Source organism: Arvicanthis niloticus, chromosome 8 (assembly GCF_011762505.2).
Source record: "Arvicanthis niloticus isolate mArvNil1 chromosome 8, mArvNil1.pat.X, whole genome shotgun sequence".
Taxonomy (NCBI): Eukaryota; Metazoa; Chordata; class Mammalia; order Rodentia; family Muridae; genus Arvicanthis; species Arvicanthis niloticus.
In genome coordinates, this window is record NC_047665.1 from 74,096,111 (window position 1) to 74,122,973 (window position 26,863).

General features: G+C 39.3%; 1 protein-coding gene across 5 annotated transcripts in view; it reads left to right on the forward strand.

Moving 5' to 3' along the window:
• The window catches only part of Zeb1 (zinc finger E-box binding homeobox 1), a 172,524-nt gene that overhangs the window by 48,595 nt on the left and 97,066 nt on the right, over positions 1-26,863 (forward strand). The window contains exon 2 of one of the 5 annotated variants that reach the window (XM_076939634.1): positions 3,347-3,483. The exons of the other annotated variants lie outside the window; for them this stretch is intronic. The gene's annotated coding sequence lies outside the window, so the exon portion shown is untranslated. The remainder of the gene's footprint in view (positions 1-3,346; positions 3,484-26,863) is intronic. 5 annotated transcript variants of the gene reach the window in all.

The following is a 26,863-nucleotide window of genomic DNA, read 5'->3' on the forward strand; positions in this document are numbered from 1 at the left end:
TAGAATATATGTATTTCTGTCTTGGGCACACACACTGGCATTCCCTATTCTCCACATTAATAAAAATTTATGAAGTTACCAGTTGTTTTTAATTTCCAAAACATATAGTAAAAATTTTTTTCCTGAAAAAATAAAACTTACTCATGCTGTGAAATGAAAACACATTATTGTTTTTATATATATTAATTCAGAACTTCTGAAATATCTCAACATGAATCTCCTGTTTTTAACTTGTACCTTTTGGGCTTGTTTGCTGAGATTGATTATAGTGTTTCTGTTTCTAAGTTTTTTGTTAGAATAGTAATTATACATAATAATAAGCTTCATTATAACCCTCCATACATGTATATAATGTATTTTGATCATATTCACTCCAATTACTTGCTGATCCCCTCCCTTTTCTCAAATAGTTTATCTTATACTTAGATGCTTTGTGTGTGTGTGCGCGCGCGCGTGTGTGTGTGTGTGTGTGTGTGTGAGAGAGAGAGAGAGAGAGAGAGAGAGAGAGAGAGAGAGAGAGAGAGAGAGAGCACATTTCTTATAGGTCGTGGTTATAATTTATTTGTAGGAGCTTGATCAGCTTCAGGGGCTATATAGCTAAACAGAATATCTCTCCTTTTCCAAGCATTAGCTGCCAGTGTTCCTCAGGAGGGATGAGGACTTGTGACCTGGGCATTCCTAATAACCTCAGGGAAGGGTCAGGGTGTGAGGGAGCCTTCCCATTCCCCTTCCCCTCTCCCTTTCCTTCTTCCCCCTCCTCATCTTCCCCCTGTCTTCCTCTTTCTCCTCTTCTTCTTTTTCCTCTCCTCTTCTTCCTCTTCCTCCTCCTCCTCCTCCTCCTTTTCCCCTTCCCTCTCTCCCTTTCCCTTCTAGTTTTCTGGCCTTGGCACATACTCTCTATGGCAAATACACATATATGAAAATTAGATCAGAAGCTGGAATCCTGGTGCAAGAGAGAACAGATGTGCATTTGCCTTTGTGAACCTGAGTGATGTCACATAATATAATATTTTCTAGCTTCATTTTTCTGAAAATTCATGATTTCATTTTTCTTTATGGCACAATAAAGTTTTTTTTTTTGTGTTTATCACATTTTCATTACCCATCAGTTAGTGACATCTAGGCTGCTTCTGTTTCCTTGATGAATAGTGCAGCAATAAATGTATGCAAGCTATCTGTATGGTGGGACACACAGTCCTTGTGTATATACCAAGAGTGGTATAGCTAGGTCATATGATAGTTCTACCTTTACACCTTTAGGAAGCCTGCACACTGGTTTCCATAGTGCCTGCCCTGCTTGTCCCTCCTACTCACAACATACAGGAGCTCCTGATCACCTAACTGTTTACCTGGTACATTCTTGTCAGGATTTATTTGTTTTGTTTTGTTTTTTTAATCGTAACCATTCTTACTAGGATGAGATAGAATCTCAAGATGGTTTTACTTTGCATTTATGTAATAGCTGTGGATGTTCAACACTTTTCATTAAGGAAATGTAAAGTCTAATTTGCAGATTGCTTTTCTTTCTCTATTAATTAGGATTTTTTTTGTTCTAATAATAAAGGTACCAAAGTTTGTTTTCACCTTTGCAGTAAATCTTTATAACAATGGTTTACATTGCTATAAATAGTAATTACAAACCATGCTGTTTGAACCTCTTCAAGGCAGTTATAGGGTTGCAAATAGTCTCAACATAAAGGACACTGTAGCCTTTTCAGGGAAAGGAAATAAAAACATACACAGTAATATATGTCATAAAGTGTGTGTGTGTGTGTGTGTGTGTGTGTGTGTGTGTTAGAGAGAGAGAGACAGAGAGAAACAGACAGAGGGTATTATTTGATGATTTCTATTCATTTGAATCATTTAAAGAATTTCCACTACTGAGAAAAGTAGAGGAGGCACCATTTTAATACCAAATCCAGCTGTAATTTCCTGTTTGCTATCTCTGCTCTGGTAGGTATAGATCACAGGAACTTTGGCTTTTTGTGCATACGTGCATACTTTTTAGACTATATTTACACCATAATTTAGATACTATTTATCGTCAGGACATTTTGTCCTGTTACAGCCTGATCTGTTGTTTACTCAGTGACTCTGAGTGGCCACCAGCCCTAAACGTCCTGACACTTTCCACACTTGTAGTCTTGCTGAACAATAATTCGGAGCCTCTGTCCTGAATAAAATGTGCTGTTAGAATTTCCAGTTTATCTTGAAGACCTGCACCACATGTTCAGAATATGCAGTTAGATAGAATCCTATGCATGGTGAAAACTTGTTTTCTAAGCCCTGTGCCCTTGCAGACTTGATTTTCTAAATTATATATAGTCCTTATCAGCAGCTATGATCAAGTGGCTTCAGTATCTCTTCTTATCCTACCAAGTTAATTAGTCTCAATAGTTGGCCAACACTTTGAGGAAGGCCATTTGTTTTTAGCAATATTCTACAAAATAATAGAAAACAAATGAAGAGGCCTCATTATTGAGTTTTACATGTTTAAAAAATATAATATATGCACTCTTAAAACTATATGGAAATCATACTGATCAAGTGGTGTCTTCTGATTTTATAGCTTGTTCAGGCAGCATTAGAGCTATAGTTAACCATTTTATCCAGGACTTGTCCAACTTTCCATAAGATGGAAAGAAATGCTACAGTAAGAAATAGGCCTATTGCATTCTATCTGTTAATACTCTAATATTTGATAGCTTGTCAAATAGTATGTTATTCCATTCTTAGTCAGAACTATTTGTTGTAATAACATACTTTGATCATTTCTCATGATCATCTAGGAACATTTCAACATTTAATATATGATAAAGATTTATATTGTTAATATTGTTTAAAGGTTATATCTTCAAAATTAAAACATGTAGTCTTTTGTTTCATTTTATTTAAATTTTGACTTTGTAAATATTTAGTTTTTTAATATTCCTTCTATTCATGAAAAATTTTAGAGCTTACTAAATGTCCAAAGACATTTCTGGCCCTCATACTCCAACAGGCTAATTCAGGCTTGATTATGGATTTTATCAGTCATGTTTATTAAGGTTTAATGTATGAGTGGGATCATTTGCAACACAGATTTTTACTGAAATTTTTCCAATTTTTTAATTCCCCAGAGATAAGGCAGAGCTTAAAGTTCTCAAGGTTTGATGTAGAGCACAATACTTGAACATGTAGTATTATTTGAACAGAAGATAATTTTTAAGCAAAGAAAATGTGACCTTTTAGAATTGGCACAATTCAATCTAATTCTTTCTTCAGAGCCTCATTTTGTAATAGAAGATAAACTTGACCCCTATGGTGTGGTCTTAGGGTAATATCTTACTCTTCTCTCCTCCTTCAGGATAATCTTAAACTTCCACCACAAGAAGACTGTAGAGGTCCCTCCCGCACCAAGAACCTTCTGCAGATCTTTTTCAGTGTTCTTGGAGGTGGGCTGAGAGCTTGATCAGTTTGTGTCAGCCACCTTGTTCTTTAAAGGTAAGCACTGGGCAGTGAGCACACACTGTGAGGCCAAGCTCCTAATGCAAGCCTGGCTTTGGAGTGCTCCATTGAGGGCCTGAGAGCATCAGACCTGGACCACCCACTCCTGTGGGCAGGACATCACCTGTCCATCGAGAGTTTTCACTGTTTGTAAGTGGAATATGCCTTAGAGATTATTAATTTTTTAAGTTTTGTTTTATTATTTTTTTAAATTAGGGCCTGGGGTATGGCTTCTTCATCAGTAAAGTGCCTGAAACACAAGCATGAGGACCTGAGGTTCCGTCCCCCCAACCCATGTGCAAAACTGGGTGTGGCAGCCTGTGTCTACTCAAGGAAAATGACCAGAGGGAAGTCCGATCTCAGGACTTTATTGGCCAGCCAACATAGACAGCTTGAGGATACCTTGTCTCAGAAAGCAAAGTGGAGAGTGATTCAGACAACACACACAGGAACCCAGTTTTACTAAATTCTAATAGAAAATGCCATCTGTGGTAGAAGTAGGTTAGTGTAGGTGAGATAAGTTTGGCTTCCAACAAGAAGCTAAATCCTAACAGTTCCCTGGTACTGTGCATTGTTCAGGCTACACCTAAACCAGTTTATAACTTCTGAGTTTTATTCCTTGGGGAGATTCTTGAATGTCTTGAGATCTGAAATGAGGCATTCTGAAACCATCTCAGCATTTAGGCAGTCTGATGACACATCTTTAATTGATATATCCAACTTTGAAGCCCCACTTTTCATGATCTGTCTGAAGCTGTGTCTTGCCTTTCCTTCTGAAAGTCTAAAATCATTTGCAGTCTATTTAAATTTCAAAAAGTATGGTAACAACAACTTTATTAATGTTTTTAAAACATTTTAAAAAATCCTTTTTACCCTGACAGTTTCTTCTTTAAAAAACATGCAGTGAACATATAAGCTCCAACAGGAGACACTTAGAGCAGAGAGGTAAATCCATGTACCAACTTTCCTTCCACACATAACAGCAGAAAACCTCAAGGTTCTTTGGTCAATTTATTGACACCTTAAAATGACCAATCCTGGGCAAAAATGTCTTGTAGGTCTCATTTGTTTTCTAAGGCAGACAGGGTGATGCGTGCTGATTTTGAAAATGCCATCTGTGGTAGAAGTAGGTTAGTGCTAGGTGAGCTAGGTTTGGCTTCCAACAAGAAGCTAAATCCCAACAGTTGCTGGTACTGTGCATTGGTGATGGCATGACAGTGCTGAGTGTGTGTGGGGGGAAATATACCACCTGTCCACTCACTCACCTGAGTGAAGGAACACCACCTGCCCCCTTCACTCACTCACCTGAGTGAGAGAACACCACCTGTCTACTTCACTAACTCACCTGAGTGAGGGAATACCACCTGCCCACTTCACTCACTCACCTGAGTGAGGGAACACCACCTGTCCACCTCACTCACTCACCCTAGTGAGGGAACACCACTTGTCCACCTCACTCACTCACCCGAGTGAGGAAACACCACCTGTCCACCTCACTCACTCACCCGAGTGAGGGAACACCACCTGCTTACTTCACTCACTCACCATTTCTTGCTGGGCTTGGAGACAAGCTGCACTGGAGGTGACCATATGGAAATCCAACTTTGGAGAGAATCCTGATGACTTTATTTGGCAGACCTACTAACTAACATCACCCTCCTTTCAAAAACACACTCCTTCCTGTATCTGCTTAATAAATTGTGTTGAAGGAAAAAATAACCCCTATAACTGTTAGAATGAGAAAAAGTAGAATCAGAGCTAGTCTCATTGCAGGTAATTTAACAATTAAAAAATCGTAAGTAACTCTAACACAGGTTATATTACATGGAGACATTAGGTATTTATAATGTAAATATACATACATATACACATACAGTTTACTTGATTTTTTTTCATTTCTAGAAGCGAGTGGGTAAATATAACTCTTCAGCCAACTGGGAAGGAATTTGTAAATAAAACATAAACCTGAAATTGTATGGTGATGTTTAGTAATACAGAATATTTCTTATTCAAATTAAAGGGTTATTATGAATTTTTGTTGTAAAATTATATTTAATTTTAAAAGTTCCCACACATACCTTAAAACAAAACAAAACAAAACCAAAAACACCAGTGAGCATTGGGGGTTAGAGCTAGCTGAGCAGTTAAAGAGCACTAGCTATTCTCAGAGAGCCTGGGGTCAGGTGTACACACACACACACACACACACACACACACACACACACACACACAGAACTTCGCGTAACCATTTGTAGCCCAAGTCCCAGCAGATCTAATATCTTCTTATAGCCTCTCCAGGTACCAGCGTGCAGGCAGAACACTCACACGTACAAAATAAAAATAAGTAAATCATTTAAAACTTAAAAAAAAAAACACTGATGATCTATTTTAAAAGTAATTTTCACTAGTTTTGTCATTGTTTAATTTCTTACCAGTTATGTGCATCTATATACAACATGGAAGCCACTGTTCTTGCCTTCTCTGGCTGCACTGCCAAAAGTAAGCTTTGTAGCAGCAATTGTATTGTCAGTAATAATGTATCCCACATCCATAGGGAACACAGTGAACTATTGACCCTGTGGCTGCCCTAATGTGCAGGAACCGTAGTCACAGCAAGCATCTTGTGCTCTTGTGAGCATGTATATCAATGCTAGTGCATACTGCTACTTTTAAATTAAGAACGATTTATTAAAAGTCAGCTTTCTGGTTTCCCCTTTAGTAGTATTCAGATCTATGTTTGCTACTGTTGTTTAAAGCAACCCTAGCCCATCCATGTAAACACTCCTTATTGGAAGCTTAATCTTCTTGTTTAGATCCTTCTCCTGACCTACAGTGGTAAGGAAGTTGGGGGTGAGGCTCCCCTCTGTGTCTACCAGCGGGATAAGGAAACTCTGAGACTCTTTAGAGGCATAGAGACCCTCACTGTCTTGTAAAAATTAAAAGTCATAAAAGTAACTTAATTCTGATGGCTTTAATGCTGCTAGTAGCCAAATTGAAATGAGTAAAACAACCAAAATTAATTGTCATTAGATTTTTATTTAACCTAGCCTATCCAAATAATATTTTAGCACATAACCACTATAGAAATTTATGAGACCTGTTGCTTTTCATACTAAGTATTCAAAGTGTGGTATATATTTTACACTATGAGTGTTTCCTATGGGGCTGGCCACACTTTAAGTGCTACATATGGCTAGTAGCTACTGTATTTGATTGGATGAATCTGGACAAAGAATGAATGGAACCTTCATTGTTTTCTTAACCTGTCCATTGGGAAGCCTCATTAGTTACCTGGTTTTGAGTTCCCAGTTTTAACAGAAAGCAGAAATAGGATAGATGCCTTGTTTAATTTGAACTTCAGATAAATACTTACTTAGCATAATTATGACCCCTGCTTAATTTATCTAAGTTGAGTTGGTTATGTTTTATTTGATTTTGTCTCAGTTTAACTTCAGTGAGACATCACTGTGCTGTCTGGAAACTTGTAGGACTGAGAAGGTAGCGACTGTCCTAAAAGAGTCTCCAAAGTGGGAGCCTTCCTAAAGCATGGGAAAGTTTAAGACAAAGAGGGCTTTCCCATGACAGGTGCGCCATGTTTACACTAAAACATCTAAAATCTACACCATTGCATTGAGGTGTAAGGTTTATGAAACTGAGTGATTAGTAACTTGAGTTTATAAAGTATGAATTGTTGAGGGCACATTGTGATTCTGTGCCTTCTGAGGAATCTCTCACCCAGACAGTAATCTCAGTAGGTTTCTAGACCTTGGCCACTCTACTCTCTCCTGGCACTGGCCAGCACTGTAGCTGGCTCCTGATACTCAGGTTGGCAGACATGGGCACAGAACATTGATTGCTGAGCATTGGGTAGACTTTGAGCAGCATCTGTCTAAGCACTTGCCATTGTTTATGTAAGCTGGTAGTGACCACTGGGTTCCGACACCTTAACAGTGTCTTTGTTTCTCTTTACACGTCTTTTGCAGAAGAACAAAAATCTCAACATCAAATTTTAACAGTTTAAGTATATTTTAGTAGCATTTTTAAATTTTTAGTAACCTTCTTAGTAGTATCGATCTGACTCCCCTTAGGTTTCAAAGACAGCATGGAAGTTCTGTGAAGGCAGTGGGTTTTTATACTGGCTCTACAGTCTTCAGGAGAGGGACAGATTGCAGGGGACATCCTGCATCATGGCCATTTTAGGCAGGTGTGCCCAGCTGCCACAGTATGCTGCCGTTCTTGCACTCAGAGCATAAGCTTTGGTGCATTCCAAACCCAGTCACCTAGGAGACTGTATCCAGGACTGTTGATGGTTCTGCATCCTTCAGAGAACAAGAGTTGCAGATAAGCTTTTTTTTTTTTTTTTAAGTAGTTATTTTAAAGAAAATTGTAAGGTCGCCTTCCTAAAACAGTCACCTGCAAGGTCTCAGTCATGGTCGCCATTGTATATTTTCCTTCCTCTAAGAAGGATTGAGCTGGTTGGTAGTGGTGGGCTTGGGTAGCAGAGTATTGTCATTTTCAAGCTGAAGTGTTACACATTTCTTTGTCTGGAAATATCTTATGTTTGTGTAAGACTCTTATTTTCCCTAACTCCAAATTTCTAAGGCACGAATAATTTTGTCTAATTAACACCTACATCTATATATAAATACGGTGTTCAGCCTTTTCTAGCTGACACTTTTAACAGTAAAGACTGTGTTAATGACTCATGTTTGGGTTTTCACTTTTGTTCACAAGACTGGTTTTCTTTTGCTTAAAGGCTTCAACATTATTTCTAAAACTACAATTTAAAGCTACAAAAAAAAATTTCAGTTTTAGGACATGTTTAATCTAAAGATGCTAAGGTGACCATCAGAGGGCCTGTAAAACACTTGATAACCTACTCACTTTCTGTGTAGACTCCCTGTTGCTAAGCACCTGATTGTATCAAGACTTTAACCAAACCACCACTGATACAGTGTCATAGGGTCAATTTATTTATGGACAAACTGAGGGATAAAGAATTTAGTAATTTGCAGTTATTCGTTATATTCACAATATAAACATTTAAAACTTTCTTAGAAACATTGAAAATATGTATATGTAATTTCTTTTAAGGTATAGGTAGGCATATTGAATATTATCTTCTCATTCAAAACAGTTACTTGGCCAAGTTATTAAGTTAGTGTCAGAGCCTTGATTTTCATATCATCCTACACAATCCGGCATCTGTGTGATTTACATTTTTACGTGTTTACGTTTTTAAGGATAGTATTTCTGCAGGTTGCTGTTTGCACGAGGACTTGTAGACAGTCATGAGAGACATTAAACATGCCTTCATTTGCCTGCATGCATGTCTTTCTGTGAGCTAACAACTTAGCCTTTATGTATGTCCTTCATGTTGATATATTAAATGCTCTTAACAATTTCAGTTTTACTGAAATATTTTAGACTCTGAAATTCTGCCATAGCTACCTTTCATGTCCTAGATAGGGAATAAATCAAGTTATCTAATCAGTCGTGGAAAACTATGACAACAGAATGATAAATAAAATATTTCCTGCCCCTCATAATTCAGTCCGCGGAAGATGAATGCTGAAGAGAGGCACGGTTTTTGGGACAGAGGTCTGAGACAGGGCAGAACATGTTACTTTTAGCTGTAGAAATGAAACTTTAACTGAATCCTTGTCATCAATGGGAGTTTGTAAAACAAATGGGAACCAAATAGGATTCTGGGCTGCAGGTATGATGGATGTAAAGGCCCCAAAAGGTAAGGGAGGACAAGATATACTCAAGACGAAAGATTTTCAGACACAGGAGAGGAGGGTATCTGGCGAAATGCCATCCCAGTCTGTTAGATGTTTGTCATTTGGCATCCATACAAGAGCAGAAAGAAGATAGTGGCTGCCAGATTTGTATTTTCCCTAAACTTGTACCTAGAGCTTGCTGTGCATGTGGAGCAGTGAGCATACTGGAGTCTGGAGCTTCCCGGTTCATCGCAACTGATTGTATTGGGAAGCATCACCAGAGGCTCAAACTCTTCATTTTTCTCTCCTTCCTGCCAGCCTTGCCCCACATTCATGGAGGAACCGCCATGCCTGGGTTCCAACACATCCCTGGTGTGCCTGTGCTGAACTTTATATAAATAGCAACATGCAGGATGTACTCACTTAAGTGAAGGAAGCCAAATACAAAACTGTAAGATCTGTGTTGTTGAGCAAGTTACGAGTCATTCTTGTGGTTGTGTAATGCTCCAGTGAGCTTCACAGTGCAGCTGAGACGGAGACAGTAGGGCTCAAGCTAGTCTGGTGGCAATGAAGATGAAGAGTGTGCACTTGTGGAGATAGCTGTGGGTTAGAGTTTTATAGCATGTGAGAGAGTTAACGAGATATTAAGTCCTATTAAGTCCTATTAAGTTCTATTAAGTCCAGATACTGGGGAGACAGAGGGTTGCTTGAATTTTAAGTGCTAGAGGACAGTAATGGGTTTGACTTCCAATATTTCAGGTATGTATGAAACATTGCTCAGTTCTGTTCCCACAAGTAAGTGCTCATTCGCTTAGTGAATGAATGACTGTACATACGTTGATTAGCAGGTGTTCCTTCAGTTTATGGGAAACTGTCTTCTCCCTTGGCATCCTTGGATGCTTCTGATCAATATTTACATGATGCTTTTCCTATCTATGCATGCATATACAGTATACCTTTCCTGGAGTGGCACTGTCTTTATTGCAAGAATAGCATTTCCTGTGTACTTTATATGAAGGCTGTTATTAAAATCCCTTCACACTTAATAGTTGCATTTCTATCATTCTATTCTTGCCTTTGGTTAGCACAGTCACCACACCTGGACGTGATCTTCTTTACGTGCAGTGATTGACCTAGTTTCTCTTCAACACTAATGAACTGAAATAAGTGCTCATCAGGTTTTGTTAGGGATGGACTGACAGATGGAGAGTTCTGTCCTAAGCCCAGACACAAGCAGGGGACCCAAGGAGAAACCATGGCCACAGAGTACAGCTGGAAGACTGGCTTTTGTGATCACAGGACAACTCTGCCTGCTCCACAGTACTGCCTAGCAAAATTGGATCTGAGAAATTTTCAACAGACATGACAAGTGCCTTAGGAAGAATGGACTACTGAGTAGATTCAACGGTTTATAGCCATCAGTAATGATTCAATGCTATCTTAGACAACAAATTTAACTAAAGTCAGGACAGTTTATTACCTCATCACAATTTTGAGGAAGAGCAACAGCAAAATAATCATGGTCATGCTTTGCAGTTTATAGAATTTCGTCTGGCTTTGGGCTGCCACTTATAAGAGGGCAGGTACACTTTTTAAAATTAAATGTTCAACTTTATTTAGTTATAGTTTTCTTCTTTCAAAGTTTAATCTTTAATTTGGATTTACCTTTAACAGTCAAATGATATTTCCATAAATAAATTTGTTTAATAATTAATTATTAAATATGCATCGTGTTTGTAATAGTTCTGTAGTCTGAGATGGTGGTAAGAGACTTGGAGCACACCACAACCTTGTGGTGACACAAGTTATTATATAGCTAGCCATTCATGCTAACTGATTTGTAGTAGATTCTGGGGAAATTAAAGGATGGGATACAATGTCAGAAAGACTAAGGGCTGGAGTAGAAGAGTTTACCTGGGGTCTGTGGATATGTACAGTGTGAATAGGTGGTAAGACGTCGAGGGCACGTTCTGTAGCTGTGAGTACAGAAGATGAGAAAGCAGCAAGACTCTAACCATAAGCTATGTGAGAAGGTCGTGCTCAGGAAGGTTTGTCCCAGCTGTGACCTTTGGACCACTCAAAACTCCTCCAGATGCAAAATAAAAAGTGGGAGTTTACTGTCTTTGATCTGGTTTGGTTTGTTCTGGTCTAGTGTTGGATGCTGGGGCCCTACTTGCTAAGCGTGCTCTCCCTCCTCTGCTCCCAGCTAGTTAGCCTTAGTTTCTGGTTGTGAGGATAATTTCACTTTGTCAACATATGGTAATTATGTAGATATTTCTCTGTTCCCAAACAATGAAATGAAAGGTGAAATTGTTGTGCATTCAAATTCAGATTCTGTACCTGGGAGTATAGTATGCCATGAACTCTGGATCTTTCAAATGGAAATTTGTCTCTCATCTAGAGTAAGAATGTTTCTTGGGGCTGAAGAGATGGGTCAGTGATTCAAAGCACTTGATGTCCTTCCAGGGGACCTAGGTTTGATTCCCAGTTCCACATGGTGGTTTACACTGTCTTATAACTCCAGTTCCCGGGGATCAAAGTCCCTCTTCTGGCTTCTCTTGGCAGTAGATATGTACATAGTGGACAAACATACATGCAGGCAAACCACTCATGAACATAAAGAATAAATAAATTTATAATTAAAGAAACTCAAATATTCTTTTTTTCTTCCTCACTAGTTACTATACAGTACCCAAAGAGCATGCAGGGGCTGGATCTGGGTCACCTACACATTTGTAGTAGATGTACACCTTGGTTTTTCTGTGGGTCTCCTAAGAAATGGAATGGAGGCTGTCCATTCCAGTTGTTGCCTGTTGCCTGCCTTTGGCTACCCTTCCCCTTCCTTGACTGGCCTCAGTGGAAGAAGATGCACTTAGTCCTGCTGAAACCTAATGTACCAGGGTGGGAGGAGACCCACTGGGTGTGTCCCCTTTTCTGAGGAGAAGTGGAGGAGATAATAGGGGGAGGGATTTGTGAGGGTGGGACTGAGGGGGATCAAGGTAAAGTGAATAAATAAATGAAAAGATCATTTTGTCCAGTTTAATCTAATTAGGTTATATAACTATACATGATAGTGATTATCTTATTAATTCTATGGCTGTCTTAGTTACTGTTTTTATTTTTGTAATAAAACACTACGATCAGCGTAACTAATTAAAGAAAGTGCTTAATTTGGGTTTATGGTTTCAGAGAGTTAAAGTCCATCACCATGGTGAGGTTCACGGCAACAGGTAAGCCGACATGGAGCAGTAGCTGAGAGCTTACATCTTGATCCACAAGGACAAGGATAACTGGCCAAGGCCACACCTCCTAATTCTTTCTTAAACAATTCCACCATCTGGGTGGACCAAGCTTTCAAGTATATGAGACTAGGGGAGCCATTGTCGTTCCAACCACTGTAGTAACTGTCATTAAAAGTTTCTTTTAAAGATCTGGTTTGGGGGCTGGGGTGATGACTCTGTGGTTAAAGTGCTTGTTGTATAAGTATGAGGATTTGAGTTCAGGTCTCCAGGACCCACATAAATGTCAGGTAAGTGTGACAGCAGACATGCAGCTACAGCCTTGGAAGTTGAAGGCAGGATTCTCCAGAGCAATCTTGATAGCAAGAATAGTTACGGCAGCATGTCTTGATTTGATTGCCTCAATGAAGCGAAGTGCAAGAGTTGTAAAGGACAGACTTTCAGTGTCAGCCTCACCTGTGGCCACAAACATGAAAATATGTCTGTCTCTCTGTTTCTCTGTCTCTGCATCTCTGTCTCTGCATCTCTGTCTCTCTGTCTCTCTGTCTCTCTCTCTCTCTCTCTCTCTATCTCTATCTCTATCTCTATCTCTATCTCTATCTCTATCTCTCATACACACACACACACACATGGAAAACAACAAAAATAAAGCTGTGGTTTCCACTTCCCCTTTCTTTCTGTGCTAGTCTTTCTTATATTAAGTTCCACTTACTCACACTCCCCATCTGTCCCATTATCTTCATACCCCTCTAGCCTGTGGACTGTTCTTGCTGCCTGCAGGTCATGTACAAGTTGTCACATCTGCTATGTGTTGTTGATTGCAGTGGGCACATTAGGTCCAGAAAAGAGCGCCTTAGACAATCCTACCTTCTATCTTTCACAACCCTTTTCCTCTTCTACAGTGTTCCTCATGCCTCAGGGTTGATTACATAGACACCCCATTTAATGCTACACACTCAGCAGTTTCTTATTTTCAGCCATTTGGGTTCTGAGTCTCCACTCATAACTATCACTCACTGTGTGAGATTGGGAGCAGCACTGGTTTATGGACATGCGTGTAAGTTTTTAGAAGTTTAACTACACATCCTTTTAGCAAAATAACAGTTGTAGATTCTGCCATATGCTTTATGTCCTCCCTAGCCATGGCCTTTACCCAGTACTCTGTTTCATGGAACATGCCCACATCCAGTCAGTGGTGGGCCACTGCTAGAGTAGTTAGGTCACTCTTGCACCAGTGGGCATGTCTTGGAAGCAGGTTGGTATTACAGTACCCAGACCACTGCTGGGTTATATCTTTGATTGATATTGGCATATTTTCCAGACTTCATTTCAAGTAGGAACTGATCTTTATTTTTGGTCATTCTTCCTGCAATATATAATATGTTTTTAATTTAAAAATTCAATTCAAAAAGTGGACTTATCTGTATTGTGTTTAATCTTTTGTACAACTGCTTAAAACAAAAGTCAATAAATTATGTCTAATGCACCAAATCCATCTCTTAGATTGATTTTTATGGCTCTCAGAGTCAAGAACTGTTTGACATTGTGTTGAAAAAGATTGCAAAGGATTAGGATGATTGTTTTTAATGGCAAAGGCAATGTGGTTCTCACAGCTGAGTGTGTTCACTGTGTCGCCCTTGGTTATTGGTTGGTAGGTTGTTGGTTATTAGGTGCTTGGTTAGTTGAAGTGTGACAAACTTTGATTCCCAGTTAGGTCAGCTTTTCTTAGTTTATTCTTTTAGGTTTTTTTTAAATTAACTGTTACTAAATCTCTAAGTTATTTAGCAATAAAACATTGTAATAAAAATAGAAAGTTCAATTCCTATAAGAATGAAAAAATACAAAGAACCAAAGTTACTGGTTACAGTTTACAATAATGAAAACAGTATCCCAACTCTTTTCTATTTCTTACCTTCCGTTGCTGAAGCCAGGAAAGCTGCTCTGGAGGTTTGACTGGCAGTGGCTCCCTAAGGCTTCATGAGAAACTTACTTATATGGGGAATTAAAGTAGAAATGGATCTTTAGTTTCATTTATTCATTTTCAAATGGACCTAGAAAGCTCTCTGTTCAAAAACATTGAGGAAGTAAAAGTAGTGAGGGAACAAAGAAGATACAGTTTCAAAACCAAGAAGGAAAGATGGATGGAGGTGAACTGACATGAAGTCAGAGTGTAGAGACTACAATATACTGATAGGAACGTGCATGACAAGAGCAGAAGTGTCTTTGTAAGTTCATAGGAAATACGCTGAATAATAGAAACATGAAGGCACACACGTTCATGGCAAATGGTCTTCATCAGACCTGCTTCCTGCTGGGGTGCTGCTGGCCAGCCAGCCTGTGGTAGACTACTGCCTAGTGAGCAGGCAACACCCAGCATTCTGCCCTCGTATGCTCTCCCTGGGTATAATGTGCTTACCCTAGTTCCTGCCTTGATAAGACATAGTTATTACCCAAGGCCATCTTTCCATTTCTGCTTTCTAGCTTCTTGACATATCAATGAGGACTCTACATCCTATGATAATTCCTCCTGTGTGTTATCATGTTGCTGAAAATGTGGGCATTTGTATGATTGATTTTTTTCTATCTCTTAAATTGATTTTAAATTGTGCAATTGATCCATCTATAGATACTGTTAATACAAAATTCAAAAAACTTGATACATTTTGAAAACATGCTATGCCTCTTGTTTTAGAAGTTGTATGTATCAGAATCACCTGGAAGGCTGTTGACTCATTGGTTCGGCCATTATTGTTTTTGGTTCTGAAGCTCTGAGATGGGGCCTATAGCCATAAAAATGATCAACTCCACAAGGTGGTGTTGAAATTGTTATTCCAGGGCATGTTTCAAGAACTACTACACTTAACTAATAAATACACACATAAACACAACACATACAGAGAGAGAGAAAGGCAAACAGAGACAGACAGAAAGACATAAGAGAGAGGAGAGATTATTAAAAATCAGAAGTGTTTGAATTCTCCCATTGAGTAATTTTGTGACTCTGTTACTATCTGAGATAGTAGCACTAAGCTTCTTTTAATAAACACCAGCATTACTCCTTGCTTAGAGAAACTCTGTGAAATTAGCATCTTTCTCTTCTATTTTATGCATCTAAAAATAGCACTTTGTTCAAAGACAAGACCATATAAGCTCGTTTTTAAAGTCTGAGTCCCTGGGTTGGTCATCTCCCATCTGACATAAGAGAAGAGAGTCCCGTGGCTTTGCTGGTCATGTCTTCCTGTGGAGCAGTGAGTGGTTGAGCATTTCAGAGCGCATCCTGCTCTCCCGAGGACTGTGTTCAGCTCGTGGCCCCCACATGACACTGCTCACAAGCATCTGCCGCTCCAGGTTCTGGCCTCCGTGGGAGCCAGTGTGAGCATATATAATGAAGATAAAATATATGAATTGTTATTAAATTAATTTTAGTCTTTCAAAGAACTGCTGTAAAATTTTGACTTTTTTGTTTTTGAGATTATAATTTAATTACAACTTTTCTCCCTTCCTTTTCCTCTCTCTAAGCTTTCCCAATACTCCTTCCTTCTCTCCTTCAAATTCATGGTCTCTTTTTATTAATTATGGTTATATGCATTTATGTCTATGTATATTCCTAAATATAACATGCTCTGTTTGTATGGTGAGATATGTATGTATGTATGTATGTATGTATGTATGTATTTAAGGCCAACCATATACTTTCCAATATATCTAATTTGGTTTTGATTTAAACAGATTGATAATGGTAATGAAATAATAAAACTAGCATGTCTTTGCAGAAATTAAATTTTCTGGTATCTGTTAAAATAGATGCAGATAAGAAGAAAAGGAAAGTGCTGAAAATTCATATAATTTTTAAGAAATAAAACTATGTATTTGCTATAAACAGACTAGTTTACTAGTTTACTAGTTTAATATATTACTCATAATATATTAAAGATTAAGTATATTATTTTTTGGATATCTAAAATTTTAAATCAGATTTATAAAATAAGGAGCAGATTAATTTTATGATTATAATTAGGCTTGAAAATGATATCAGTGTGAGTGGCACATGTGTGTACAGATGTAGAGGTCACAGTAACCCTGGTGACATTTTCAGGATGCTGCCCACCTGGATTTTTGAGGCAGGATCTCTTACTGGAATGTGAGGCTTGCTAACTGGACTAGACTGGCTGGCCAGTGAGCCTCAAGGGTTCTGCCTGCCTCTGCTTTCCCAGTGTTGGGATTGCCAGGGATCAAGCTCAAGTCCTGTTGTCTGCATGACCAGCTTTTACCAAATGGGCCACCTTCCCCACTCCGGAAGATTGTTTTTAGTGTGGTGTCATGTGCTCTTTTCCTATAACCTAGCAGACATTTACTCTTATGGTTGCATTGTTCAGTGATTCTCAGCTCAAAATTAATAAGTGCATCTCAGCCCTAACCAAGAACCTATCTGCAGTTATACCCACTGGCTATGGAAATATTGATTTTCTCCAATAAAATGTTACTTGGTGTGTTAACCACACTCTGAGGCAGACCTGGTGCTTAGGAGTAATTGGCCAACACAAAACAGACTTAAAGATATATTTGTGGAGGTGTTTTGTTTGTCTTACTGGTCCTAGCCTGTTTGTTTTGATTTTTGTTTTATGGATTTTTTTTTTTTTTTTTTTTTTTTTTTGCTTTTTCTTTTGAAAAAGAGAGAACAGAAAGTTGGGTAGATCTGGGGAGGGAAAACATGATCAAAATGTACTGTATGAAAAGCTTTAGTAAAGAGAAAGTAAGGAGAAATTATTGCAGCTGAGAATAACATCTCCTTTCACATGCTAGGCCCTCTTTGGTGGCTTCCATAATTTAGCAAATGAAAGTCAATGCTTCTTAATTTGTTGATAATACAGGCCTCTGGTTCTCTGCTTTATTTATTTTCCTTGCCTATACACTACACTTGTGGCAAATAGTTACAGAAAAGTAAACAGTGTCCTGGCCTTGTGCTCTTACGTGTCTAAGCTGCCTACGATGCTCAGGTTACAAGCAAGGCAACTTTCTACCAGCTACCTGCCTTCCCCTCACCTTGACAGAACAATGGTAGGTGGCCGTACTGCAGTGCAGTGGATGCTCACACATACCTTTCCCCATTCCTAAGGTGTGTGTACGTTAGAGTCTGAATACTCTGGTATCATTGGGAAATACTGTTTTAAGCTGTGGGCCCTGCCTTCTATACTGTTCAGACTTCATTCCTCCTTTTATTTGTTTGATCTGAAGTTAGAAACAGTGGTTGTAATTGAGCTGTCTGCCAGTGAACTACATGGTGGCTAAGATTGGGAGGCAGATAGATGACCTCAAACTTCTGACTCAACAACCCTTTAATATAGTTCCTCATGCTGTACTGACCCCAAACATAAAATTATTTTTATTGCTACTTTATAACTGTAATTTTACTACTGTTATGAATTGTAATATAAATATCTGTGTTTTCCAGTGGTCTCTTAGTGACCCCTGCGAAAGGGTCATCCAACCCCCAAAAGGGTTACAACCCACAGGTTGAGAACAAGTGCTTTAGAGGACATGAGTGTTTGACAGGGGAGGCAATCAAATGAAGTCGAGGTCACAAAAGACAAAGGAGGCCTGCTCCATGGATATATGATCTGTACAGACAACACAGTCTATGATGGGCTCTGGGTGATTCTTAATTTTCAGATGAAAGGTCTGGTGTTTTAGGTCCTGGAGACCTACAAACTGTGCAGGCTACCCTGCAATATAAACTGCTTCTAGAATAGGAAGCAGAAATTTCTTCTTTTGACTCTTCATTCTATCTTATAATTTTACTAGGCTGGGAATGATGACTCAAAGGCATTAAAAATTTGCAGGAAAATTTGGCCTAATTTCAGTGCAATTATATGGGTATATAGATAGTCTGCAACTGAAGAATATTGGAAAATTTTATGTGATATTAAAAATAATAACATTGATAATTCATATAGAGACTTTATGAAGTCAGATCTGTACATATAATTTGAGAAGCAAACGCGATAGGAGGCCCAGCCCTGTGCTTTTCAATGCTCGTGTATCCCAAGATGGTGCTTGCTTGCTTGCTTTCTTCTGTAGTGCTGGGGATTTGGACCCAGGGTCTCACATGCCAAGGAGGTGCAGTATAGTGCTTTTATTATTTGATAATCATGTCCTCTGACCAATGCCCTTCAAGTAGTCATTGTCTCATGAATTTATTATAGTACTAGTAAAATTTATTTTTATAAAGACTTTAGCACATAAAGGGTAGAAACTCAGAATCTCAACATTGTGATTTTTAATGAAGCTTGTTAGTTTCATATTTTGATAGCTTTATAGTGCTTCAATATTTAAAATGGAAGGAAGTATCTGTATCATATTTAGGCTCGCTTTTCTAGATCTCTTCCTTGCTAACACTTTCTTCCTAGCTTCGTTAACTATAGAACAAATGGACACACACCTGTGCTATGTTCTTTAATGTGTGTTTCCTTTTATTCTAATAAACTGTGATGCAGGGTGACATTCGGAGTTACCTGAATCCATTGCAGTGAGTCAATTCAGATTATTTTCTGAAAATCTAACTCTGCTGTGTAGGTGCCAGCCAGAATTGGTTGTATTGGTTGATGTCCTTGTCCCTTTGGGGAGGAGGAGAGAATCGAGAAGATTGTTTCTCAGCAGATGTAGTAAAAGCATGTGGCTACTTTAACCAAAATGTCCTGTGTCCCCATCTGTACATGCCATAAAGAGTTGATTTAGAAGTAGGGAAAGAGAGTAGTCATATTTATTATTACTTTTTTTTTTTTTTTGGAGAAATCTGAGTTTTAAAATAGAATAAATGCCTGTGTTTAAGACTCTGTGTGGGGGTGGGGTTTGAAGGATTCGGTGGCTCGGTGTTAGATCTCTATGGCTTCAGTCCAAAAGGCCTCTTAGAAAATTCTGTCCCCAGCTTGCACAGATTTCCAGAGACATACCAGGAACTCATCATGGGGACAGAGCTGAAAGTTCTTATCTCAGACATGTGACCTAGAGTGGAAGCCCGGCCTGCCTAGGGGACTTCCGTGTAGCCCTTCCTCTACTGTAAGGACATGCTCATGAGTCAAGCAGTCTAAACTGGAGAAGCAGCTTTATTTCATTGATTTTTATTTAAAATTATAAAAGTATATATTTAGATCATATAAAAATTAGACTACATTAGGTTCTGCATGGCATTGTATAAGGCACTGATTGTATGAATGAAGTTAAATGTAACATGTCGGCAGACACCTAAAACATCATCCACATAGACAGCGACATCAGCTGAACAAGGAACATGGACCGCAGAAGAGGCTAAGGGGCCGATGCATGTGCACCTCTCAGTGCAAGGCCTTCATTGTTTTCTTTGGACGAGTTGAACAAAATCACATCTTTTTTCCCCCTTAGCCCAGGGAAACTTTCTGTAGGAGATAGAAATGTAATTGATGGGAGAAGCTGCTTTTGGCACGTTTTAGTGAAAAAGAAGGAAATGTGTGATCACAAACAGAGGGGTAAGAAAGCACTGGATTTAGGATTTGGTGACAGACAACACTGGTAATGGTGTTAAAAATGTACTGCAAAGGCTACTGAGCAAAGGGACTACACACAGTTGTCAAAAGGAAAGATGAGGACAACAGGGAAACGGGAATGAGCGGTGCAGAGTCCAGTGGACAGCCGAGTTCTCAGAGAAGTGACAGTCTGTAAGGCTGCCTGTGGGAACCTGGTCTACTTTCAGTCTGCAGCGGGATCCTTGCAAACCACTTAGACTCTCTGGCCTCAGATTTTTTCTGAGTAAGGCTTTGTCACTGAAGGTTACTATTCCCACTGCAGAATTGATGCTCAGTTACTGTGTGTGGCACATGTTGCTTATCTTCACAAGTAATAATATACAAAATACTTTAATGAATTGTATTTGACAAACTTTTAGTTTGTATTTATACAGCTAATGTGTTTTTTAAATAATTGGTTATTTCAAAGACAAATTAGGACACAACGAAATATAGTAGATATGCCACGAAGGTCTTAAGTGGTGCACCTGTCTCATAGGTAAGTTTAAGAGTTAGTGAATGGGCTCCTGTGTAGGACTGGCTGTGCTTGGTCTGACTTTCAGTAATAAAATACTTTTCAACTAAAATGTCTAGTCTGTATCCACCAGTGAGCTTGCAGTGCACTGTTCTACTAGTATATCCTACTTGTGATAATTTACTGCAGAATATCTGGTGGTTGTCTCCTCGTCCTCTACTCTCTGCATGACACTCTGAAACCTTTATCCATTAGTAACTGTCTCTTTTGTGACTCAGGATCCCTCAGCAAAGTAATACCCAATATTTACTTAGTTGAAAATAGCACCATTGTCAAGTAAACTTTTGATATACTAAGTACGGAACACAAACCCCAAAGGTTGACGAAAGCTTTATTCATACTTTGTAAAGCTTAAACATGGATGAAGGAGCAGAAGCAAAGCTTAGCACATGGCAGTTACCTGCACGCAAGCAAACTAACAAGAACCAAGGCCATCAACGCCACCTGGTCCAGCCTCAGCAGCATGACCTGTGCCTCACAGTCACCGTCTTCACCGACACTCTACAGAGCATGGGTTAGGTGGCCCTGCCAATTGTGGGCTGCAGTGGTGACAGTTTCCTCTTAAGAGTAACTTGGCATTCAAGAGGGAGACTGTAATGTGAGGTGGCTTCATCCACTCATCCACATACACTCTGAATCGGGCATGGGGACCTTAGAGGCCTGATGGCTATGGCTGCTCTCTGCACTGTTACTGCACTAATGGGACAGAAACTTCTCTGACCCTGGTATAGTGGGAAGTTTCGGAAAAAGGCATCAATGGGCAATGGAATCCTCTTTTAGAGCCTTTTTATTTTCTAATCTTAAGTGAAAACTTATTCAAACTTTTTAAAAGTTGTAATTTTAAAAGGAAAATGAATCTTCAGATTTTATTTCTGTAATAAGTTCTAGGGTCTATAGGCCCCGAAGTAATTGTTCAACACTTTAGCATGCTTTTATCATCTCTACAAATAGGGTTTGAGAAGTGTGTCTTAAACAGATGGAGTAAAAATTTTATTTAAATGTGAAACCTACATTGTGGCTACTTGGTGTCTTTTTTCTTCTAAATTAATCTAGAAACACTGCTGCTTCTGCCTGGTGGGTCAGCTCCACAGCTCTTTATGGATACTTCCAGCTATCCCGCTTCTCTGATGTATCACTCAGTCACCCACTGGTCAAGAGGTCTGGGTTGATACCTAGAGTGTGGAGGGCTTCAGCACAGCATCTCACTGTTGACTGGAGCTGGATTTTTGTAAAGATCCTACATGGAAATGCCTGTGTTTTGTCCCTGTGTCCCTTCCCTGTGATAGAGGAGTGTGCAGCATGTTTAACATGATTTCTGTGGTTCTGGTCCATGCCCTGTCCAGAAGTGATTTTCCCCAGATTTTACATGCGAAGTAAGGTTTACTGTTAGCATTAGTCACAAGTATAGTTTTGGTTTTTTTTTTTTTTTTTTTTTTTTTTTTTTTTTTTTTTTTGCTTTTCTTTCTTTGTAGGGAAGAGGGTGCTGGGGACTGAACCTAGGGGCTTATACATTCCAGGCAAGTGCTCAACTAGTGAGCTAGGTTCCCAGCCTATACATACTATATCAATGGAATATTCGTATTTTGATTATTATAATTTGATATTTATTATGTTTAATTAAGCTTATCTTTAGTAAACATATTTATAAGTGTGTTCTTTTCTCTTTCTGCTGTAGACTTACAGGCCAAAGTTGGTATAATTAAGTATTAAGCATATTTATTGTTTGTTTTAGTATTGTAGTAATACAGAGTGCAATAAAGCATTAAATTTGTTCTCACTTTCAAATGATAACTTGAGTTATCTGTTCAGTAGAACTAGTAGAACATATAACAGATATGACATATCTGTTATATGTTCAGGTATTGAGATGGGGTTACAGAGATGTTAAATATTTACTCTTATTTTCCTACAAGGTTTGGAAGCAATTGAAGATGATGTTTATTAATTCTTTAATACTTTCATATAATGTGTTTTGATCACATTCATCCTCCATCCCCCAACTCCTCCCAGTTCCACTACCACCTTCCAGACCACCCAATTTAAAATAGTGTTTCATCAAAGACATAAAAGAAGCTTATAACTTGGGACTCTTGGAGGTGGACTTGAATCTTGTTGCTGCAGTCCCAGATGGCCATGGTCCATGGTAAGAATGACTTCAGTCACACAGTTTACAGTTAATGCACTCAGTGGCATATGGGTGCGAATAAAGCACTGTAAGGGATGCTCTCCTGACTCTGCTGGAACAGCTCCCAATCTGTAGTATCATTCTGATGAGCGGGTCAGCCTCCATGCAGACATGCTTGCTGTCACAGTGTTTGCCACCCTGTGGTTAGTGAGCTGCTACCCAACCCTGGCACATCTTTTAGCTTAGTGTTGGCCTCACTCTTGCACTGCATACATCTAATCAGGGATCTGTTTATGGAGCACATGGCTGAGGGCCTACCATTTGCCACGTATGTAGTTTAGCAATGTGTTTATATTTTTCATTCTTAAGGGAAGGAATAGTTTCCAGTTGGCTACCAAGTCAGAACTAAACAGCCTAGAATTTATTTCTCCAGAGCTTGCCTGTTCTTAACTCTGCTGTTTGTATACACCACCTTTCCTCGTAGGGATATACCTCTTCTGTTCTTCAGCTCTTTGCAGACATGTTTGTGAGGTTTGTGGTGTCAGTTGCCTTACACTTCTGATCCAGTCGTTCTCTCGTTGGGATCCCCGATGTACCACTAGGAAGCAGGGTGCTGCAGCTCACTAGCACTCTCCCCACGTCCCAACACTGTCCAGCAGCGTGAGCTCCCTCACACAGTGTGAGGCGACAAGTATAAAGTACCAGCCTGTTGAATGCATCCCTGATGAGGTAGAAGGTAGCTAGGAAATGGAGATAAGTGGGGATGCTTTTTTAAATAAAAATCTCCACATTTTTATGACAGTATTGATGTTTGGGTTTTTGAAAATATTTTAAATGTTTCAAAATTTTAAGTAAGGTACTTTGTTCATTTTCCTGTTTGAATACCCAGTATGCTTCTGTTTACACAACAGTTTCCGTTAAAATGTTTGGTTCACGTAGCCCAAAATACATTGAACATTTATTTTATGCCAAGCATTTTGTTAGAATTTGGGACCACAACCTCATAATGAGAGCCTACGCTGCCAGCCACTTCTGGCATCATGCAAGTATACAAATGAGCAGACGGCCCCAGGACAGGCTCAGATCTCTAAGGCGGAGGGATGTGAAGTGCTTGGGCTTCCATCTCTTCTGCAGCTGTTAGTTTTCTCTGGTAGAAGCAGTGTGAGAATGAAAGATGAATTATAAAATTTCACCTTCAGGTGACTCCTGGGTCATGTAGAACTTAGTAATCAAATGCTTGCTATGCAAATACTACTGTCAAGACAAAAGCTTGCGTGCCTCCCCCAGCGCATACTCTGAAATCTTCTGCACAGATAGGTTTTTTTAATCCTCTCTGAAAAGAAGGGATGGCTAAGATGGGGTGAGTCTGAGTTGCCCTGAGCAGAGAAGTTTCTGTGGCAACAAGAACATGAACAAAGTTTAGGGTATGTGTGTGTGTCTCTGTCTCTGTCTTTGTCTGTTATAAGATAGGGTGGGAGAGGCAGGGAGGAGAGAGCCCAGTGATTAGGAAGTGGTAGTTATCTTAAGATTTGGTTGGCGGAGGCAGAGAGCAGAGATGTGGGCACAGTCAGAGATGTGTCCTAACAATGGGCAAGCCATGTCATGGGGATTTTTTTTTTATTAGATATTTTATTTACACTTCAGATGCCATCCCCTTTCCCCATTCCCCCCCCCCCCAGAAAACCCCTATCCCATGCCCCCTTTTCCTTTTTGCATTTATACATTTTTTTAAAATAATGTTAATCATAAGCGTTATAAGTTTGGAATTGTTCAATCAGAGGTGTAACCCACTGACCAACCTAGATATAACAACTGTCTTTGACTGGTGGAGATACATGAATATCTGCCTCCCTGTCTCCCCCCTCTTTCTCTCTTTCATCACCTAGCTTCTCCTCTCCTCCTTCTCCTCTTCTTACTCCTTTTCTTCCTCTCAGTACTCCTCCTACCTTAACTCCTCCTACACATCACCCTTCCTGTTAAAATGAAACTTTTCTCTCAAAATACAATTAGAGCATAATTATGCCAATTTGTACCAGTGAGGTACAAGATAGTCCTAATACCCCATCCATCCTTTTGTTGACTAACCAGCACCTCTGTCATTTATCCTAACTAAAACATTTAGTTCTGAACCTGGCTTTAGGATGAATGTCAGCTGATGACCATCCACTCAAATCTTTTCTCTTATGGTAAATAGCTGTAAGTTTTCAACCCCGTCAGAAATCCAGAATGACTGAGTTAACTATAATTGTGGGAAGCACAAAGCTTAGCTTCTAAAACTTAGCCAATTTATAGAGACCTCTGAACACCTGAAAAGCCCCTATACTACCGAACGTTGGAGCATCAAATCTTCAGCCTTCTGGCCCAGAATCATCTGACAGACCTTGGTGATGCAGGATTATTAAGGACTGATTACTCTGTCTAGGCAGATATAATCAGTCGACTATTCTGCATGTGTGTCCTTTTCTGGACAGTAATTTGTCTGTAGATGGAGAGAGGCAATTCTTGCCTAGTGGCTGTTACCACACAACTGGAGTAACTCCAAGGATGCTCAATTTCTTCTTAGAATCCACGACAGGAAGCTGTCAGGAGCAGACAGGTCTCTAATCAATATGAACATTAATATATAAATATTTGTAGCGTCAGTTCTATGGACTTCTGATGTTTTGAAAACCAACTATCCATGTAAGGTAACCTGGACTGTTTTCTGTTCACTCCTCTCAGCTATTTCTAAATAAAATATGGGAAACACCCTAACAATAAACTAAAAAATATGAATTTGCTATAGTCCCTTAACTCATAGGTTAAGCGTCCCAAATCAGTTAAAAGGTTAAAAAAGGGTTGGGTCTAGGCATTGTATTCCTAAATGTGTTATACAGGCACAATGCCCATGAGCGTATCAATATTCATCTCATTTTTATATTAATAAGAGGCTTGTACCAATGAAAACCTTAAATTTGAGATCAAAGTAAATTTTGTACCATTTAAGAAATTATAACTTCATCTTGATAATAATTATACAGATTTCTACCAATAGGTTATGGCTATGCAATAAGTCCTAGCTAATCCCCCCTGTTCCAACAAAACCACTACTTGTCCCTAGAAAGACAGACCATTATTAACCACATTAGTCCCCAAGCTCAGGGAATAGGGGCGCTGACTCTTCTTTAACTTCTTCATGCTGATTAAGGGCGTTGAGATTTGTCATGGGGATTTTTAAGTCAATAATTTAAAAGCTTTGTTTTCCTAAAAGTAGAATACTTAAAATTTTTAAAAGCTTAAAAACAAGCCCAGAAGTTTTAGAAGATGAATCAGACCGTTTTGCTTCTCTGCTGCTGGTGTTTTGTTTGATTTGTAGTGGGGATGTGGAACAGGCAGATATGGTCAGGGCTCCTGTGGTGGCTTGTTTGTCTGCCGAGTTAGGAGCGCTACTCCAAAGTGGGAAGTGTTGCCGGTTGGGCTTCTTGGTTCAGACTTGTGCTAGTGATTGGAACCTTGAGCTTGCACCTGTACCCCAGTTCCAAAATAATATCTCAAAAGCTTATTTACTAAAAAACAATACCTACACCATAAGCTAGGCTTGTTCCCCTAGCTTGTAACTTATTTAACGTGTTTTCTGTGTCTGCCATATGGCTGTTTACCTCTCCTCCAAGTCCAGGCGGTGAGTACCCCCATGCCTGACTCTAGCTCAGAGTTCCTCTTCCTGCCAGATGTCCCACCTAATCCTGCTTGGGTTTATTGGGCATCAGCTTAGTGTTGCCAGGTGATTCCACACAGCACACAGGAGATTATCCTTACAAGTAATAGCTCTCATGCCTTGTGATTGGATGGTATCTTAAACAGACCAGATAGATCCAGGAACAGGTGCTAGTGGCAGAGCATTTGGGGAATGGAGCACACAGTTTCACTGGCATGACGGATATTGATCGGTTAAGCTAGAATGCCTTTAGAAAGTATGGGTGTGCTCACAGGTTTTGCTGGGAGGGGCTGCTTGTGCATAGTTAGGGCAGCCCTGTGGTGTTCATGCACAGATGGTTTCAAATCATATTGGTCAGTTGCTGCAGATACTGTCCAACAATGTAAAGTAGCACCCAAATCCAGCCTTCTGTCTTCTAGCAGAATCCTGTGTCCTGCAGATACCTCAAGACACCATTCTTCTGTAGCCCTAAGGCAGCTTGATGGCTTTGCTGAGGAAGTGCTGTAATTTTCTCTCACTTTAT